Source organism: Cricetulus griseus, chromosome 2 (assembly GCF_003668045.3).
Source record: "Cricetulus griseus strain 17A/GY chromosome 2, alternate assembly CriGri-PICRH-1.0, whole genome shotgun sequence".
Classification (NCBI taxonomy): Eukaryota; Metazoa; Chordata; class Mammalia; order Rodentia; family Cricetidae; genus Cricetulus; species Cricetulus griseus.
In genome coordinates this window covers 311,964,520-311,975,396 of record NC_048595.1, presented here as the reverse complement: position 1 = coordinate 311,975,396, position 10,877 = coordinate 311,964,520, and the positions used below count along the sequence as shown (strand labels likewise).

The window sequence follows — 10,877 nt, the reverse complement described above, 5'->3', positions numbered from 1 at the left end:
GCTTTCTTGGCTGAATTCTTTCTTTGGAGAAAACAAGAACAAAAGCAAAACCTTTTACTAGTACCAACCTAAATTAGTTGTAATTTTTCCTTTTAATATATGTATGGAAAAACCTTAAAAATCAGTATCCCTGTGCACTTAAAAATGCATGGGAAAATATGTACAGCTACCCAGTAACAATTATAACCCAAGGGTAAAATAATTGATACTGGAAGAGAAGAAGCATTTGGACCCCAACTTACATAGCTTACCTTATACCTTCTTACCTAAGATGTGTCTTTTTTTTATTCTTTTTCCGAGACAGGGTTTCTCTGTGTAGCTTTGGAGCCTATCCTGGCACTCGCTCTGGAGACCAGGCTGGCCTCGAACTCACAGAGATCCACCTGTCTCTGCCTCCCAAGTGCTGGGATTAAAGGCGTGCGCCACCAACGCCCAGCATACCTAAGATGTTTTAAATTGATTCATTAGCTGTTTTAGAATGTTACACTGGTCCTAGAGTACTAACTAGAAATCCTCTTCTTCCTTGGCCTGCAAGGTAGCTGCCATCTCTTTTGCGGCATCATGGCTGCCCTCCGCCCTCTGGTGAAACCCAAGATCATCAAAAAGAGGACCAAGAAGTTCATCCGGCACCAGTCAGACCAATGTGTCAAAATTAAGCGAAACTGGCGGAAACCCAGAGGTATTGACAACAGGGTTCAGAGAAGATTCAAGGGCCAGATCCTGATGCCCAACATTGGTTACAGTAGCAACAAAAAACCAAGCACATGCTGCCTAGCAGCTTCCAGAAATTTCTGGTTCACAATGTTAAGGAGCTGGAAGTGGCTGCTGATGTGCACCAAATCTTACTGTGCTGAGATTGCTCACAATGTTTCCTCAAGAACCGAAAAGCCATTGTAGAAAGAGCAGCACAGCTGGCCATCAGAATCACCATCCCAATGCCAGGATTCGCAGCGAAGAAAATGAGTAGATGGCTGGTGTACATGTTTATTTGTGTTTAAATAAAACCATAAACGCTGAAAAAAATCCATTATGTGTGTGCTCAACACTCCGGTTGGGGCTAAAGATTTCCAGAGGAAGTGTCCTGGAGGAAGTCAGTGTCAGGCTGGAAACAAAAGCAGAATTTAGGGAATAAGGCAAAACAACAACTAGGAGAAGTGCGCAGGCAGTGCACCAGCCAGAAGCCTGTGAAAAGAGATCACCAATTCTACTACACTACTCACAACTTTGAATATCATTAAAAACAATGCATTGCAGGAAGTTAGGCCACTTAAGCCAGAGTAGTGTGTCCTTTCCGTTCATTTACCACTTGTACTTTGCACTGATAGAATCCTGTCCACCTTATGTAACTTGACAGCAACAAGAATGGGTTACTAGAAACCGGGTGAAGCCACCCCAGAACCATCTGCTATCTCTCATATTTAACCCGGATGAGGTCATTTCTGGTTTGTGCACCTGTTCTATCTAATCCAAGAGCTGAGAAGATGTGTCTGCTCCATACCTCTCTTCTAACTACTGGGAGTATGCTGGCAATCCAATCCTTGGCTCATAGAAGCATCATGTGGATTTTTGCCTTCAGCTTCACATTGTGCTCTCCCTGTGTGACTTCCGCTTTATACCAAGACACCAGATACGCTGAGGCCTGACTTTCTGACCTCCTTTTAAGTCTGCAAAGGCTCTACCTCCAGATATAGCCACATTCCGAAATTCTAGGGAACAGACTCCAATGAATCTTTTGGAGAAAAATAAAAGGAACTTAAAACATCTGACAAGCCAGCCAGTCGTAGCACACTCCTTTATTCCCAGCACTCAGCTCTCAAAGCAGAGGCTGGTGGATCACTGTGAGTTCGAGGCCAGCTTGGTCTACAAAGCAAGTTCCAGAACAACCAGAGGTGTTCCACAGAGAAACCCTGTCTGAAAAACCAAACAAAAACCAACAAAAAAAAAAAAATCTTACTATGTTCACATTAAATTGATGAATTAAGCTCCTTGCTCATGATTATAAACTAGCAAACAAAAAAACTAGGATCCAGAAACATTCTTGATTAACTTCCCTCCCTTCTTTCCCCCTCTTTCCTTTCTGTTTTCTTTTCTCTCTCTCTCTCTCTCTCTCTCTCTCTCTCTCTCTCTCTCTCTCTCTCTCTCTCTGTGTGTGTGTGTGTGTGTGTGTGTACATATGCCATGACATGCACATAGAGGTCAAAAGACAATCTGTAGAAATTGGCTCCCTCTTTCTACCATATGGGTGCCAGGGATTGAATTGAACTCAAGTCACCAGGCTTGGTAGCAAGTGCCTTTAATTACTGAGCAACCTTACTAGCCACTTTCTTTTATGCAATACATACATACATACATACATACATACATACATACATACATACACACACATACCCAATTACAGGTATACATATTTGTTGCCAATTTCATAGATATAACCCTTCCCCTAAGACACCTTCAAGAAGTGTCCCCTCTTCTTTTCCCACTGAGTCCAGTTATTGCTGCTTTTAAGAACATAGGCAACTTACCAGTGGCCATACCGCTAAAGAAAAATGATTTCCCATCCCCTAATGGCCATCAAATACTAATCGTTTCTCAGATAGGAGTTAAGCCTCCTGAGCCCTTCTTCTACTCATGCTAAAATTCTCAGCTAACTTGATCTTCTAGCTGCCGTGAGCTTGTGAGTGCAATGGACATGGCATGTTCAGGAGCTATTTGGCAGCGCTACTTCCCATTCTTTTGCTCTTGTGTTTTTTCTGCCCCTCCTTTTTGGTGTTCCCTGAGTCTTGCAATGAGTGAATGTGTGTGTGTGTGTGTGTGTGTGTGTGTGTGTGTGTGTGTGTGTGTGTGTCTGAGAGAGAGAGAGAGAGAGAGAGAGAGAGAGAGAGAGAGGGAGAGGGAGAAGGGAGAGGGAGGGAGAGAGAGAGAGAGAGAGAGAGAGAGAGAGAGAGAGAGAGAGAGAGGGAGAGAGAGAGAGACTTATCTGCAGTTATTTATCCAAGGTCCTTTTCATAAATCAATGGTTCTCTGTGAAAGTGGAGATAGTTCTGTCTCCCAGAGGCATTTTGACAAACTCTGTTTGACCCAACAGCTATGGCAGAATACTAGACATTCAACAAATACTTTATAATAAATAAATGGTGCTGGTGATAGAGTAATGAGCAAAGCAGAAAATTCTTAATGGAACAATATGCACTAGATGATACAACATATTTAAAGAGCATAACACAATTCTTCACAGAAATCAATAGTTTAATTTTCTATTTCTTATGAAAACATGAAGAACCCAGCAGAGCTAAAAACAATACTAAGTAAAAAGAGAATTACTGGAGGTATCATCATCCTAAATTTAAAATTGTACTACAGAGCTATACTAATAAAAAGAGCATGGCATTGGCACAAAACAAACACTTTGATCAATGGAATTGAATTGAAGGCCCAGACAGAAGTCCACACAAATATGGACACCTAAATTTTTTTAATTTAAAAGCCAAAAATACACACTGCAGAAGAGACAGCATCTTCAATACATAGTGCTAGTCAAAATGGATGTCTGCATGTAGAAGAATGTAAAAAGATCCATACTTGCCACCCTAAACAAAATAATACCAAATGAATCAAGGACCTCAATATAAGACCAAATGCCTTGAGTCTGACAGAAGAGAAAGTGGGGAATAGGCATCAACTCATCAACACAAGAAAGGACTTTTGGAATAGGACACTGACAATGTGGGCACTAAGACCAACAATTAATCAATGGGACCTAACAGAATTTAAAAGTTTCTGTAAAGAAAAGGACAGAAGTCTACAGGATGAGGAAAATCTGCCAATTATCTTATAGATGGTCATCACATAAAATACCTGATAAAGTAGGGAAAAACTGGACATCAAAAAAAGAAAAAAGCCAAAACAAACCAGTAACACAGTTTTAAAATGGGTTTAAGAAACTAAACAGAGAGTTCTCAAGATAAAACACAACTGCCTGAGAAACACTGAAAGAAATGTTCATCATATTAAGTGTCTTAGTTACTATTCTGTTGCTGTAAAGAGACACCATGACCAAGGAAACTCAAATAAAACATTGGAGACTTGCTTACAGTCTCCGGGATGAGTCCATTATCAGCATGGGAGGGAGCAAGGCAGCAAGCAGGCAAGCATGGGGCTGAAATCTTACATCCTGATGGCAGGCAGAGAGAAAGAGAGAGAAAGAGAGAGAGAGAGATAGAGAGAGAGAGAGAGAGAGACTGGGTCTGACACGGGGTTTTGAAACTTCAAAGCCTACCCCTTGTGCCACACACCATTTTCAACAAGGCCACCCCTCCCAATCCCTCAGAAACAGTTCCACTAACTGGAGCCCAACATTCAAACATATGAGCTTAAGATGGCCACTCTCATTTAAGCCACCACACTTAGCACCAGGGAAATGCGCATCAAAACTGCTTAGAGATTTCATCTTATAATGGTCAGAATGGTCAAGAGCAATAAATAATGATAGCACATGCTGATGAGGATGCTGGGGAAGGGGAACGCTTGTTTATTGCTGCTGGGAGTGCAAACTTGTATGGAAATTAGTGTGGAGGGTCCTCAGTAAGAATTTGTCTGTCTCAAGATCCAGCTCTACCACTCTTGAACATATACTCAAAAGACTCTACATTCTACTACAGAGATACTTGCTCATCCATGTTTATTGCTGTTCTGTTTATGATACCCATAAACTGAAAACTATCTAGATACCAATGAACAGATGAATGAATGATGAAAATGTGGTACATTTACACAATGGAATGTAATTTAACTGTTAAGAAAAATAAAATCAACAAGTAAATAGAAGGAGCAAAGTAATTCAGACCCCAAAAGTTAAATATGCTTTGTATTTTCTTAAATGTGGACAATAGCTTCTAAGCCTTTGACATATGTTCTGCAATCAGAATAACCACAGAGGTTAGATACCTTGTAAGGGACTAGGAGAGAGAAGGCAACCTCCCAAGGAAAGGGCAATAGAATATGTTGTTGTGGAAAGACAAAGGGAAAATTAGAAAAGGAGGGTTAAATAGGAAGGAAGTTGGAAGTGAAGGGTAAAAGTGGGAATATGGGGAAGGACAACTCACACCAAAGATCATTTGAAAAACTCTATGGAAACCTTCTACTGTAGAAGCTTCCTAAAATGTATGTATATATGAAAGGAATCTAAACATATTCACCACATAGGGGAGACAATGTCCCAACTAGACATCTTATGCCACCAAGAAAAACCTCCGGTGCCAATAACTCTTGTTGAGTTATTGGCCAAAAAGGCCCCATGAAAACCCATAAACACAAAAGGCTCCTGAAAGGGCTGGTGCTCAACTAGAAATTTCACTGTGGTGATATTTTGTTTATGCATTAACAAATAAAGCTTGCATGAAGATCAGAGTGGAAAGCTAGCCACAGCCATAGAGGCCGGGCAGTGGTGGCCACACCTTTAATCTCAGCACTCGAAAGACAGGCAGATGGATCTCTGTGAGTCTGAGGCCACCCTGGGCTGTGCTACATGAAAGTGAATCAGTCTAAAACAGAAACAGAACTCACACCCTTATTCCCAGCACTAGGGAGGTGGAGACAAGAGTGTTATGGCTGGGCAGAGAGAGGAATATAAGACAAGAGGAGACAAGAGCTCATTGCATTTGGTCTGAGGATTTGTGGAGCCAGGATCACCCTTTCAGTCTGAGGTAGAGATAAGAGCTAGTGGCTGGCTGTTTTGCTTTTCTAATCTTCAGCTTTAACCCCAGTATCTGTCTCTGGGTTTTTATTACTCATGCAACATTCACCTGTACTGACTAGCACTGATGGTATTGGAAGGTATTCTGCAAGCTACTGGAGGAGAATGGTAATTATCAATATCTCCCAGCTATAAACCTTGTGGACTATCCTAATGACCTGCTTGAAGCTCAGTGTATAATAGCGGCATAAATATGAGAGTAGCCAACCACTTTCTGATTGGATTTAAGACCCATTCCATGAGATAGAACCCATACCTGACACTACTAAATTGGCCATGAACCTGAGATTACATAGATCATGGGCCTAGTGGTAAACCTAGTATTATTATTCTGTCAAAGGAACATAGCAATAAAATGACTCCTAATGACATACTACTATACCCATAGGTTAGTGCCTTGCTCAGCCCTCATCAGAGAAGTTTCTTCTTGCAGTAGATGGGAACTAATACAGAGACCCATAGCTGTACAATGCACAGAGAGTGAGAGAGCTCACTTTGGAGCATTCAGTTCTTAATGGGTTGTTTGCATCAATCCCTGCAACCTCAAGGCTCAGAGATCTTTGTACAACAGTAGGAAAAAGATGGTAAGAGCCAGATGGATGACTCCAAGGAAACTGTCTTCCAAACACAAGACTGATGCACATATGAACTCACAGAAATTGTAGCAACACGTAGCAGACCTGCACAGGTTCAAGCCAGAAAGGGTCCTAGCACTGAGAGGGGTAAGTGGATATGAGCTCCCATCACTAAACAAGAAGTTTCTGCAATTGATACCCACTGGCAAAGGGAAAAATCCATTTTATCTAATGAAATCTCACTGGGTATATTAACCACACTTTAGGGCAAACCATGGGGAGTAGCAGGCCAAAACAAAACAAACTCATTGGTATATTTGTAATCTTTATCTCATTTGGCTGTGTTTGGGCTTTATTTTATCTTACTGTGTTTTTGCTTGCTTATTTTGATTTCCATTTCTTAGGGGGATTTTTCCAGACAGGGTTTTTCTGTGTAGCAGCCCTAGCTGTCCTGGAACTAGATCTGTAGAGCAGGCTGGCCTTAAACTCACAGAGGAGTGTGTCTGCCTCCCAAGTGACAGGATTAAAGACATATACCACCATCTCCTGGCTGTGATTTCCGTTTTGTGGAGGTTTTGTGTATCTGTGATCTGTGTATCTGTTTTAAAGCTGGGGTGGAGGGGGTGGGGTGGGGCGTTATTGAGAGAACACGCAGTGGGTGGGGAGGTGGGGAGGATCTGGGAGGATCTGGGAGAAAACATGCTTAGAATATATTGTACAATAAATTTTTTTCAGTAAAAAGTTTAAAAGTGCAACAAGGCTAAGAAGTGAATTGACACACAACAAATCACATAACCCATTTCTCAATCTTAAGCAAATATTTGTCATTCACTTACCTGCCCTTCCACTAAACTCCCTGATAATACACTCTTTATCTAGAAGAAAAGTTTGTAATATGACCTAAAATGCTCTGCTCCACCGTATTTCTGCTTTTATTCTAGCTGAGAAAACTCCTGTCACACTGGCCATATTTTAGTTTCATAAACACTGCTTCCCTGCCTATCCTAAAGTGGTCCTTCCCCCCATTCTCTCTGGACACTACTCCATTCTCCAATGACCACTCGAGCATTTACTCACTGTACTTATCCCCTTAACACTCCACATCCTTCCACCTCTATTCTTTCCTTTTATCCTACATGGCGAGAAGACATTTTAGCAAAATAAAACATCCAAATTAAACTCTTAAAGGGGATAACACCATTTTCAGAGTTTTTTTTTTTTTCAAAATCTATTTTGTGTTTGCTCTGTTGGTTCTTTCCTCTGGTGACTGGGGTCCTAAGCAACTCAACTGGAGGCCAATGGAGGACATATTATGCCTTTCTGAAATTGTGCTGAGAGTGAGAATCCCTGAAGACTTGACCACCTTGGGCACTGATTGGATAGAGGAATTTTTTAAAAATCTTTTTTTGGGTGGTTGTTCGAGACAGGGTTTATCTGTGTAACAGCCCTGGCTGTCCTGGAACTCACTTTGTATACCAGACTGGCCATGAACTCACAGAGATCTGTCTGCTCTGCCTCCGGAGTGCTTGGATTAAAAGCATGGGCCACTATCACCTGTTGTGTTTTTTTCTAAGGAGATACAATAAGTGATTATATTTCCAAGAATTCTGAGAGTAGAAGAGGGGTCCTAGCTCAGATGCTTTGAAGGTCTGATGGCCTGAAGAAATGAAGCACCAATTCCTGGAACCCAAAGACAGAGGCCATGTAGGAAAAGCTCTGTCATAGACACAGTTGGCCCATAATGATGCCACAGGGGAAAACCTTGGGAATAAATTCAATAAATAAATAATTGAGCCTCTTTCCTCCATCCTTCTCATCTCTCATTGTTCTGCCTTGGTTCAACTTAACTGGAAGACCAGTGGGTAAGGTATTTCAGCCAGAAAGTCCAAATCTTTCAGGCAGAAAGTAATATGGGCCAGAGGAGAGACATGCAGGACAATGGAAAATCTCAAATAGCTAGATCTGTTCATCTTCCTTTTGTTGGAAGCAATTAATAATAGGCAGTATGGATCACAGGAAAACCAAATTTCTTTACTGGTATTATTAAGCCTTATGCTCTAATGCATTCAATTCTTATGTAAGGATCTATTGCAGATCTGAGAGTTGGGATTGCTGTTTAGTAAGTCATGCAAATGATCTCCTTTCTATAATTAATTTTATCTGCATTCATAGCATACCTATCTTGCCATTTTTCATATTACAGATTTCACTATACTGCATGTGTGTGTATAGCACTATAATTTACACTTCTAATGGATACCATTTTTTGCAAGAAATAACTTTTAAAAATTGTGTTGGGGCTGGAGAGATGGCTCAGCAGTTAAGAGCACCGACTGCTCTTCCAGAGGTCCTGAGTTCATTTCCCAGCAACCACATGGTGGCTCACAACCATCCGTTATAAGATCTGGTGCCCTCTTCTGGTGTGCAGATATACATGGAAGCAGAATGTTATAAACAAATAAAATCTTAAAAAGAATTGTTCACTGTTGTCCCTCTTCTATGTAAAAATGAGAAGAAAATAATAAAGGTGAATTTATAGATGCATTGAGGTAGTCAGTTAGGCTCATCCAGTAGTCAGCCATCCTGGAGAACAGGATTCTTGTATGTCTTTGTTAAGCTGTAACTACAATTACAATCATTCCAAGACCAGATGTGATACAGTCACAACATATCATTCCATTAAGACCTTATGGCCTGGTCCTTCTTTCCTTCCTGCTGGGTGTTGTCTGCTTGCTATTGAAATGGGCAAGTTCATGAAATCCAGGAGAGTGCTGGTCCTGGCTGGATGCTACTGCAGATGCAAAGCCATCATCATAAAGAACATTGATGGTGATTCCTTGGACCATTCTTAGAGACATGCCCTGGTGGCTGGACTTGAGCACTATCCATGAAAAGTGGACAAGAAGAAAATCACCAAGAGGTCAAAGATCAAGTCCTCTGTGAAAGTTTATAACTACCTCATTCCCACTAGGTACTTTGTGGATACCCTCTTGGACAAAACTGTTGTCAACAAGAATGTCTGTCTTTAGAGACCCATGCAAGGCCAGGCAGGAGGCCAAGGTCAAGTTTGAGGAATAATACAAGACAGGGAAGAATAAATGTTTTTTTTCAGAAGCTTTGTTTTTAGGTATATTTTGTTTTCATCATGAAAAATTAAAAAAAAAGACTTTATGGTTAGATTAACTGGTTTTGGATATTTGTAAAACTCATTATCTGAAAATCTCTTTGGATTTATAATTTCAGTATTTTATCACTGTGTGTGACATACACATGAAACACAATAAGTGAACATTCAGGTACCCACCACTCAGGTAGGAACTACATACAATATTACAAGTCTGTGCCTCTTGCCCTCTGTCCCTCCACGGTCTCATTCTTCTCCCTCTTCCATGAAGACATGCTGCCCCAAGTTATGTACTTTGTCCTGCTTTTCCTTATCATTATCATCTCAAAAATGAAGTACAAATCATTTCATTTCCTATGTCTTGTCTATCACTGAACTGTTATTTTTCCCTGTCTAGCCCCCTATCTCAATGTATAAGTTTATGAAATCCATCCATATGAACATATGTTGTTGAAATTAATTTTCACTTCAGTTTTATCTCCCATTTGATGTCTTTATGAGCAAGCCCTATTATTCCTTTTTTTGTGGTGGTGGCAGGAAGTGAACCCAGGGCTCCATTCATGTTAAACAAATGCAGTTTCACAGAATTATATCCCCAGCCCTTTGTTCAGCTGCTTGTGAGTATTTGTGTGACCAGCCTTAAGAATGTAAGTATTTATTTACATTACTTTTGAAACATCTCTTGATATTTCATTTCTTGATGGGAAACACCTCTTGGGCAAGAATTTCTGTAGGGTGTATATTTGGGCATGGGTTTTTTAGATTACACACTCAGATTTATTTTGAAATGCTGCTTTTTTTCCCCACAAAAAAAAAAAACTGGTTTTGAACAATGGACAAGTTAACCAGAAGTGCTTAAATATTTCAGACATGTCATTCTACAGATGGCAGAACACATTAAAATAAACCTTTTTTTCTGATTATGCTTTGCAAGTCTCTCTTCATTACTTCCCTTCATGGCCCATGCTTCTCATCTATGGCTTTAAAATAAATGGCTTCTCAGATGCTGAGCAAAGTGTGGGATAGTCTTCAGGTCTATTGATAAGTGACACTGTTTATTCATCAGCCTGGTCCCCTCTCAGCCACATGCTGGCCCCATTCTTCTACTTCTTCCCTCAGTTACACACACACATCTCCCCAACATTGAGTTGTTTCCTGGGTGACCTTGCTGTGGTCCCTGAATCAAGGCAGAGCCCTAACACTCTGCATGTGACTTAGGATCAGGATCCACACTTTGCCTTGTGTTTAGAATTTGGAGTCACCTGGTGGATTGCGCAACTGCAGAAACTAAAATTTAAAATTTCAATTTGGCAGACATTTCTTCTAGATCTACCATATCAGTGTTAATGCTAAAATCCCACATGGGGTTCATTCATTACAGTGGCCATCATGCCATGCAAGGGCACATTTCAGATTGAATCAGAGA

The 10,877-nt window shown here is 40.7% G+C and overlaps 1 pseudogene; it reads left to right on the top strand.

The window, feature by feature from the left end:
• The first annotated feature begins 533 nt into the window (after positions 1–533).
• On the top strand, positions 534–967 carry LOC100760511 (annotated as a pseudogene).
• Positions 968–10,877: the final 9,910 nt, after the last annotated feature.